Here is a 9,823-nt window from a genome sequence, read left to right on the forward strand (position 1 = left end):
CTCCCCGACGAAGTCTCACAATCAGAACTCAGGACCAAACAGATTTTGGTAATGAGGAAGAAGAGGCAGATTCACCTGAAGGGAATGGAGTTTGAGCTTCAGGGCCCTTGTAGTGGGATGAATAACATCCTCTCAAAGATGGCCATGTCCCAATCCCCAGAACCTGTGATGTTGTTACCTAGTGTGGTACAAAGGAGTTTGCAGATGTGATTAAGTTAAAGACCTTGAGATGGAGAGATTCTGGATTATCAAGGTGGGCCCAATGTAAGCCAAGGGTCCTTATAATAAGGCAAGAGGGTCAAAGTTAGAGAAGACGCAAGAATGGAAGCAGAGGACAGAAGGAGAAACAATGCTACATTGCAAGTTTTGAGGATGGAGGTAGGGGCCACGAGCCACAGAATGCGGGCAGCCTCTAGAAGCTGGAGAGGATAAGGAAACAGATTCTCCCTAGAGCCCCCAGAAGGAATGCAGCCCTGCCTACACTTTGATTGTAGCCCAATAAAACTGATTTTGGATTCCTGGCCTCCTGAACTGTAACATGAGGCATTAGTGTTGTTTTAGGTCATTGAGTTTGTGATGATGTGTTACAGTGACAATATGGAGTACAGCCTCCCCTCTCCCTTATACAGGTCCCTTCCAAGACCCTGGTAGGAACTCTGGAAGTATGTACACATGGTCAAACATTTTTGTAAAGCTTGCAAAATTAAAACATTTTAACTACAATAAAGACTGCTGTCTTTTTCCACTCAGACTTCCCAAGGCTCTCTTCTCTGGGTAACATTGGAGTGAATACAGACATTTTTGGGCCCTTGCTAAGCAAAAATGCAGTTGGGGATACTTTGGTTTGCATTTAATAGGACACGTTCATGGGTTCATGGTCATGTGCAGCATTAACTTATTGGAAGTGCAGGAATGGATTCTCTGAGCACTCCTAATGACCAATCTGCTGATGTCCCCTGGTGTAGTGACAGGGAAGATTCACAGAATATGTGTAGCACACATTTCATTCCCTTAATCTCATCAGAGAAAAAAGGCTGTCTGCACAGTCCCTGCATTTTTTCAGGTCAAACAAAGGCAGTAATTCATAAAGGGGAGGGAATATGTTTGAAAAGAAGTAATAAATGGGCTTTCAGATTGTTTGGTAAACCAATTAATGAAGAGAAGTGCATTCTGTGAACACACTGGGAAAAGATTTAAATTCTTTCCTGATTTGGCACAATTTACAGGCATCGATGAAGATACTTTAAACTCAACCCAAACCACAAGGAAGACATCCATGACGAATTGGTTAATAAATGTCATCAATTCAAAGAGTAGTTAATGCATTAGTAGTTAATGCACAAGAAAATGCGAAATGCCTTGAAATCATAATTCTTTTTTAAATTTTTATTATTCTTATTTTTTAAGTAGGCTCCAAGTCCCAGATGCGGGACCCACCCTGGGCTTGAACTCACCATCCTGATCAAGACCTGAGATCAAGACCTGAGCTGAGATCTAGAGTCAGTCGTTTAACCAGGTGAGTGTGAGTGTGTGTGTGTGTGTGTGTGTGTGTGTAAGTTCCCAGTAAATGAATTTCTACCATCCCACCACCCACCACATTTTCAATGAGTTTTGGCTGTATACAAGTTGCATTTAGTCCAGGACTCTTAGAAAAGTGGGATGTAAATATTCAAACCGTTTTTGAGAAAAACAACAACAACAACAACTTCGCATCATATTTTAGAATTAGAGCAGTTACGACTATGTCCATTTGGGTTATTACATTAGACTTACCCAGAGGCCCGTGAGTATCAGTTGATGCCTACAGCTTTTAATAAAACTGTCCTTGCTTTGAAGCCTTCATTTAGCTGAGGAGGTGGGATGTATATTTAGAAAAAGACGTGAAAAGTGCGAAATGCTCCTGGACTCGGGTCTGAAAAGCCTCTTCTGAGGCTGTCATTCTCCTCTCCAGGCGCAGTTAATGGAGAGAGGGTTCTTTCCGAGTTTCCAGCTCAGGGCAGGCCGAGCCGCTGAGGGGGCCTCCCGCCTCCAGAGGGCGCGCCGACCGACGCGGCGTGAGGCCGCTCTGGCACAACTGGAGCTCCGCCTGTCTCGGTGGCCCGCCCCTCCCCTTTCCTCAGCCTGGAGCTGCCGCCGCCGCCGCCGCTGCTCGGCCTGTTCGAAGGTACTTGGACCGGGGCCCGTAGGCGGCCCCAGGACGGAACCGTTGACACCTCCCCTGCCGGCCCCGACGTACCGGAGAGCCCCGACCGGGGGCCTGGGAGACGGGCTTTGGGGGAGTGAGTGGGGGAGGCGGCCCGGGGCCCCCGCCCCTATTCGGCGACCGGAGGGAGCCCGACCGGGGCGTCGCGGGTCCGTGTTGGCTTCCCCCTGGGCCGTGCCGCCCGTGGGGGCTGGGAAAAGGCCTGCGAGGCGAGGGTTCTTGTTTGCTCTTGCGGGTAAAGGCCGTGACAGTCCGCAGGAGGAGGCAGCCCGGGTGTGCGGCCCGCGGCGGGCGGGCCTGGGGCGGGGCCCGCTCGCGATGAATCGGGCTGTCTGAGCCGCAGCCCTCCGCCGGCGCTTCGCCTTTGCGCCCGGACCCAGCGCGTGCTGTTGCGGCTTGCGCACCGCGCGACGTGGCTGGTCGTAAGGACCCTGCAGTCTAGGCGTAAACGGCTGTTGCGGTGTGAGTGAGCGGTCCAGAATAGCACATGGCCCCGTGTTTAAAGACAGCATTTGCCTCTTAATGTGCATTGCTAGGAAGCAGGTGCTTTACCCGCCAGGTTATCCAATACAGTGCTCTGCCTCGAGAAGATACGTTTATTCTTTAAAACTGGCTACTGAACATCACTAGGTAAAAAAAAAAAAAAACACCATTGAATAGTAACACTTCTCACTAAAGAATAACAATGGTACCAAGGAGCTCCTAGCTATAGTATCAGTGGTATAGGAATTCTAGTAATAACTGTCTTCAGAGCTTACTATGTGTCAGACGTTGTGCTGAGTGTTTGAAATATCTAATAACCCCTTGCAGCAACCCTGTGAAGTTCCATTTCCAGTTTACAGACAAGGAACCGAGCACGGAGAGTCTGAGTTAACTTGTCGCCGGTCAGACAGCTAGACAAGAGTGAGCTGGGATTTGAGCCTCATCTGCCTTACTCCAGTGTTCTGCTTCTGTACCTGTCACCTATCCAGGCATGTTCTAGACATGTTTGATTTGATTTGTAGCCTGAACTGGTTTCTCTCGCGCTGAATTTTCATGGGTATGAGCAGGGGCCCCATACCAGCTTCTTTTTAGTTTTAAAGGAGTTTCATGAGAAAACTGTTTGCTCATTAAAGGTTACAGTGGATAATAAGTTAAGCTCATCGCTCCCAGGGCAGTTTGATTTGGAATAGAGTTGGGTTTATTTGGTTGTTTATGCACTTAATTACTTCTCTTCGTTATTTGTATTTCGATACCATTTTGAATGCGTTCGCTTTGCCTTTGCAATATTATGACAGTAGTGCTGAAGGGAAATGAGAGATTTTTCAATGACAGTGAGTTCATCTCTTACTGGATGTAGGAAAGGCATTGGAGAGAGACTGAAGTAAAGAGAATGAAGAGATTTTTGCCATGTTTAGAACACATTGAGTTACTCTAAAGGATAAAGACTTTGCACAGTTCCTATGAACGTCAGGAGGGATGTCCTATTTCCCATGTGGAAAGAGGTTGGATATTATCGTCTCCCAAATCCCTTCGCCTTATCAGGATCCAAGAGTTTGCATATTCAGCATTCTTGTAGCAACTGTATATTGAGTGCCTTCCATGGCCAGGCACTGTTCTACACACTGGGGATGGAAGAGTGAACAAAGGAAAATCTTTGTCCTCATGGAGCTAACTTTCCACTGGAGGAATGTGTGCGGGTGGGTACAATAAACAAAATAATTAAAAAAAAATTTTTTTTAATGTTTATTTATTTTTGAGAGAGAGACAGAGTGTGAGTGGGGGAGGAGCAGAGAGAGAGGGAGACACAGAATCCGAAGCAGGCTCCAGGCTCTGAGCTGTCGGCACAGAGCCCGACGCGGGGCTCGAACTTAGGAACCGCGAGATCATGACCTGAGCTGAAGTTGGACGCCTAACCGACTGAGCCACCCAGGCGCCCCTAAACAAAATAATTTTTAAAAATTAAAATAAAATATCCAGTCAGATGGTAACAGTTGCTAAGAAGAAAAATAAAGCAGGGAAGGGGGATAGGAAGAACCAGAGAAGAAACAGATGTAGTTTTAAAATAAGGAACAGCGTCATGGAGAAGATTTTTGAACAAAACCTGAGGGAGTGAGGGACAGCTATCTAGGGGAAGAGTATACCAGGCAGGTGCTGAAGCCCAGAAACTGTCAGTCTTACTGGAGGACCAGCAGAAGGAGGCCAGCAGGTTTGAGCAGAGTGAGGGAGGGTGGGGTGGGATCTGAGAGCTAAACTGGCCTTGGTAAAGACCTTGGCTTTTTCTCTGAGTGAGGAGGGGAGTGGGTGGAAGGTTTTGAGCAGAGGAGTTGGGGGATCTGACTCAACATTGTTTTGTTGTTTTTTGTTTTAATTTAACATGTATTTATATTAGAGAGCAAGATAGAGCGCGAGCAGGGGAGAGGCAGAGAGAGAGAGACGGAGACAGAATCCAAAGCAGGCTTCAGGCCCTGAGCGGTCAGCACCGAGCCTGATGTGGGGCTCGAACTCACGAGCCCTGAGATCATGACCTGAGCCAAAGTCAGATGCAACCAACTGAGCCACCCAGGTGCCTCTCTGACCCAATGTTTTTAAAGGATCGCTCTGGCTGCTGTGTTCAGAATCAATTGTTGGGGCAAGGATGGAGCAGGGAGACTGGTTAGGAGGTTGGTTCAGAAATCCAAGTGAAAGGTGATGGGCGCTCAGACCAGCTGGTATCTGCCAGAATTTACGGATGGACTGGATGCGGAGTGCGGGACTAAGAAGGAAGCATGACTCGAAGGCCTTTGGCCTGCTGTTGGAAGGATGGAGTTGCTGTTTACTGAGATGGGGAAGATTTGAGGGTGGAGAGATAAGGGGAGGTGAGTGGGATGGCAATCAGGTCGTTTTAGATGTGTCAGATTTAAGATGCCTGTTCAAATGAGGCTATAGGAGGCTGGAGTTCAAGGGAAAGATCCTGACTCAAAATAGAAATTTGGGAGTCATTAGCAAATAGATAGTGTTTAGAACCATGGGATTGTATGAGATCTGGTCTAAAGAAAAGAGGATTGAGCTCTGGGCTTTGTGGAAAGATGATTGGTGAGATTAAGAACTTCCTGAGGAGGAGAATCCTTTGAAGATAGGAGTGTGGAGTGTTAGAAGCCAAGTGAAGAGAGTGTTTCAGGAAGGAGAAAGTGATCATCTGTGTCCTGCTCGTTGGAGAAGTCATGTAGATGAGGATGGTGAAATGGCCAGTGGATTTAGCCACGCGAAGGTCATTGGTGATCGTGCAGAAGCACTTTCAGGAGAACAGTGAGGGAGAAAAACCTAGTCTAAAACCCGGTTTACAGAGAAAATAGGAGAGGGATTGGAGTCTACAAGTATAGACAACTCTGCAGAGGAGGTTAGCTGTACATTTTCCATATATAATTTGAAAGCACTGTAGTCATTTCCATAGTAAATAATTTTATTTCCAGCTTCTCTTACTTAGCAACTAGACTTGGATTATTTTATCAATGACTGGTGGAAAGAAATACTCCTACTACTGGTAATAATTTTCAGTGGTATGCCTTTCTTCATGTGGAGCTGATGAACCTCTTTTGGTGCAGAATTTTTCATTAACTCCATGTTGACTTTTCTTTTGTTATTCACCCTTTAAAAGTGAAAGAACTTTGCAGATTGTCACTATGCTATTGAAATTGTCGGGGCGCCTGGGTGGCGCAGTCGGTTAAGCGTCCGACTTCAGCCGGGTCACGATCTCGCGGTCTGTGAGTTCGAGCCCCGCGTCAGGCTCTGGGCTGATGGCTCGGAGCCTGGAGCCTGCTTCCGATTCTGTGTCTCCCTCTCTCTCCGCCCCTCCCCCGTTCATGCTCTGTCTCTCTCTGTCCCAAAAATAAATTAAAAAAAAAAAAACGTTGAAATTGTCATACCAAATTTGCTTAGTACCATTCTACTAAAGACTTTTCCTAGATGTCTTACAAGGAAAATAGAGAATTAGATCGTGTGTAGGCATTCCATAAAGAACTCTTTCGTGTTGTGTGTAAAAGATTTACCTATTTAATATAATTTTTGCTATTAAAACTTAACGGTTATATCTTTGTAATAAAATCCCTTTTTTTCTAAACCAATATATAAACATTAGAATGATCAACTTAACTTAAACTTTATATATGAAAACTAAAATCATTGACAAAGGAGCTTCTAATTTACAGATTAAAAAGACGCTTGTTCCTTTTTCTTCCAGCTTTATTGAGGTATTGGTGACAAAATTGTATATATTTAGGTAGCACAGCATGATTCTTTAAGGGGTACAATGTGATGATTTAGTATTCTTTATCTGTGTTTTTTTAAAATTTTTTTAATGTTTATTTTTGAGAGAGAAAGAGAGAGAGAGAGAGAGAGAGAATGCAAGCAAGTGAGGGAGAGGCAGAGAGAGAGGGAGACACAGAATCCAAAGCAGGCTCCAGGGTCTGAGTTGTCATCACAGAGCCTGATGTGGGGCTCAAACTCAGGAGCCTTGAGATCATGACCTGAGCTGAAGTCGGACACTTAACCAACTGAGCCATCCAGGCACCCCTTGGTATTCTTATATACTTATGTGAAATGATTACCACAATCAAGTTAATTAATACATCTATCACCTCACACAGTTACGTGTGTGTATTAAGGCACTTAATATCTACTCAGCAAATTTCAAGTACACAATACAGTATTACCAACTATAATCAGCATACTGTACATTAGAACCTCAGAACTTAGGGTGCCTAGGTGGCTCAGTTGGTTAAGCATCCAACTTCAGCTTCAGGGCATGGTCTCTCAATTCATGGGATCGGGCCCCATGTCGGGTTCTTTGCTGACAGCAACGGAACATTCTTGGGATTCTCTGTCTTCTCAAAGTCTTAAAAATAAGTAAAATAAATAAATAAAAAGAACCTCGGAATTTAGTCATCTTGAAACTGAACGTTTGTATGCTTTAACCAATATCTTTTCCTCTACCCTTCAGTCCCAGACAACCACCATTCTATTTTCTGGTTCTTTGAGTTAGGCTTTTTAAAATTCCACATATGGGGCGTCTGGGTGGCTCAGTCAGCTAAGCATCCAACTTTGGCTCAGGTCATGATCTCATGGTTCATGGGTTCGAGCCCCACATCAGGCTCTGTGCTGACAGCTCTGTGCTGGCAGCTGGAGCCTGCTTTGGATTCTGTCTCCGTCTGTCTCTCCCCTGCTTGCACTCTGTCTCTCTCTCAAAAATAAATAATTGAAAATTTTAATTCCACATATAAATAGGATCATACAGTATTTGTCTGTGCCTGGCTTATTTCACTTAGTATAGTGTCCTCCGTGTTTAATCATGGTATTGTAAATGATAGATTTTCCATATTTTTTTTTATGTCTGAATAGTATTCCATTGTGTGTGTGTGTGTGTGTGTATTATTTGTCAACTAATACTTGGGTTATTTACACATTTTGGTTATTATGAATAATGGAGAGAGAATCCCCAGCAGGCTCCATGCTGTCAGTGCAGAGCCCAAGGTGGGGCTTGATCTCATGCCCCATGAGGTCATGACCTGGGCCAAAATCAAGAGTCCAGCACTTAACTGAGTGAGCCGTCCAGGTGCCCCATTGCTATTTAGTTTTTCTGAAGCTTGTCTTTGTTCACTGGGATTGTTAGCACTTCCTCCAAGGAAGAGTTTAGAAACCTTAAATACTTATTTATTATTATTGTTATTGCCAGTAATTATTAGAGAAACAAAACAATTCTAAGACCAAACCATGTTCGACAAACAGACATATACCCATCTGATTAAAAAAGGGACAGTTTGTTGTTTTCTAGTTCTCTGTCCTTTAACCATAAACACATATATACCAAAGAAATACTGATATTTGTATGTATTCAACAAGCTAGCCAGTAAGTGGTACTTGTTTTTTTCCTGGAAGTTTGTGCCTCTTAATCCCCTTCACCTCTTTTGCCCATTTCCCCCACTCCCCTCACCTCTGGCAACCACCAGTTCTCTCTATTTATGAGTCTGTTTCTGTTTGTTTGTTTTAAATTCCACATATAAGTGATCATATGGTTTTTGTCCGTCTGATTTATTTCACTTAGCATAATACCCTGTAGGTCTTTCCATGTTGTTACAAATGGCAAGATCTCATTCTTTTTTACATAGCTGAGTAATATTCCATTGTATGTGTATGTAAACACACACACACACACACACCCCATATCTTCTTTATCCATTCATCTATAGATGGACACGTGGATTGCTTCCATATCTTGGCTATTGTAAATAATGCTTCCATAAACATAGGGGTGCATATATCTTTTCAACTTAGTGTTTTTATTTTCTTTGGGTAAATAGCCAGCATTGGAGTTACTACATCATATGGTATTTTTATTTTTAATTTTTGGAGGAATCTCCATACTGTTTTCTATAGTGGCTGCACGAATTTGCATTCCCACCAACAGTGCAGGAGGGGTCCCTTTTCTCTATATCCTTGTCAACATTTGTTATTTCTTGTCTTTCTGTTCCTAGCCATTCTGACTGGTGTGAGGTGATACCTCGTTGTTTTGATTTACATTTCCCTGATGATTAGTGATGTTGAGCAGCTTTACATTATTTGTCTCTGGCCATCTGTATGTCTTTGGAAAAATGTCTATTCAGGTTCTTTGCCCATTTTTAAGTTGGATTATTTTGTCTTTTTTGGTGTTGAGTTCTATAAGTTCTATATATATATTAGATATTAGCCTCTTATTAGGTAATATCATTTGCAAATATCTTCTCCCATTCAGTAGATTGCCTTTTGTTTTGTTGATGGTTTCTTGTGCAAAAGCTTTTTACTATGGTGTAATCCCAATAGTTTATTTTTGCTTTTGTTTCCCTTCCCTGAGGAGACATATCTATGAATATGTTGCTAAGTACTAATAGGTAGTACTTTTCACAAATTTCTGAATACGGTCAATTAAAAGACAAGGTGCACAATGCTATTTAGGGATGGTAGCAAGTGAGTCAGAAAGAAATGCAAGAACACAAATTCGTAGTTTATGTAGCCAATTTTGCCACGTTGGGTCTTTATGAGACTAGATACTCTTCTATATTTTACTTTTTAAATTCAGTATATCAGGGGTGCCTGGGTGGCTCAGCCGGGTGAGCATCCGACTTCGGCTCAGGTCATGGTCTCACGGTTCATGAGTTCGAGCCCCACATCAGGCTCTGTGCTCACAGCTCGGAGCCTGCTTTGGAGTCTGTGACTCCCTGTGTCTCTCTACCACTCCCTCGCTCATGCTCTCTCTGTCTCTGTCTCTCTCAAAAATAAATAAACACTAAAAAAAAATTAAACTCAATATATTAAAACTAGCCAAATATCCTATATATTGTATCTTGTTAATTACGATGTCTTTTTTTCCCCCCTTTAACCAAAGTTTAATTTTAAAGTAATGTCCTGAGGGGTGCCTGGGTGACTCAGTTGATAAGCATCTGACTTTGGCTTAGGTCATGATCTCATGGTTTGTGAGTTCGAGCCCGACTTCGGGTAAAAAATACGAGCCCGGCTTTGGGTGAGCCCTTCTTCTCTCCCCCTCTCCCCCTCTCTTCCCCTCTCCCCCTCTCTCCCCCTCTCTCCCCCTCTCCCCCTCTCCCTCTCTCCCTCTCCCTCTCCCTCTCTCCC

General features: G+C 43.9%; 1 protein-coding gene across 1 annotated transcript in view; it reads left to right on the forward strand.

The window, feature by feature from the left end:
* Positions 1-2,100: 2,100 nt before the first annotated feature.
* ANKRD46 (ankyrin repeat domain 46) overlaps positions 2,101-9,823 on the forward strand; it is a 42,918-nt gene continuing 35,195 nt past the window's right edge. The window contains exon 1 of the mRNA XM_049633035.1: positions 2,101-2,164. The gene's annotated coding sequence lies outside the window, so the exon portion shown is untranslated. The remainder of the gene's footprint in view (positions 2,165-9,823) is intronic.

Source organism: Panthera uncia, chromosome F2 (genome assembly GCF_023721935.1).
Source record: "Panthera uncia isolate 11264 chromosome F2, Puncia_PCG_1.0, whole genome shotgun sequence".
Lineage (NCBI taxonomy): Eukaryota > Metazoa > Chordata > Mammalia > Carnivora > Felidae > Panthera > Panthera uncia.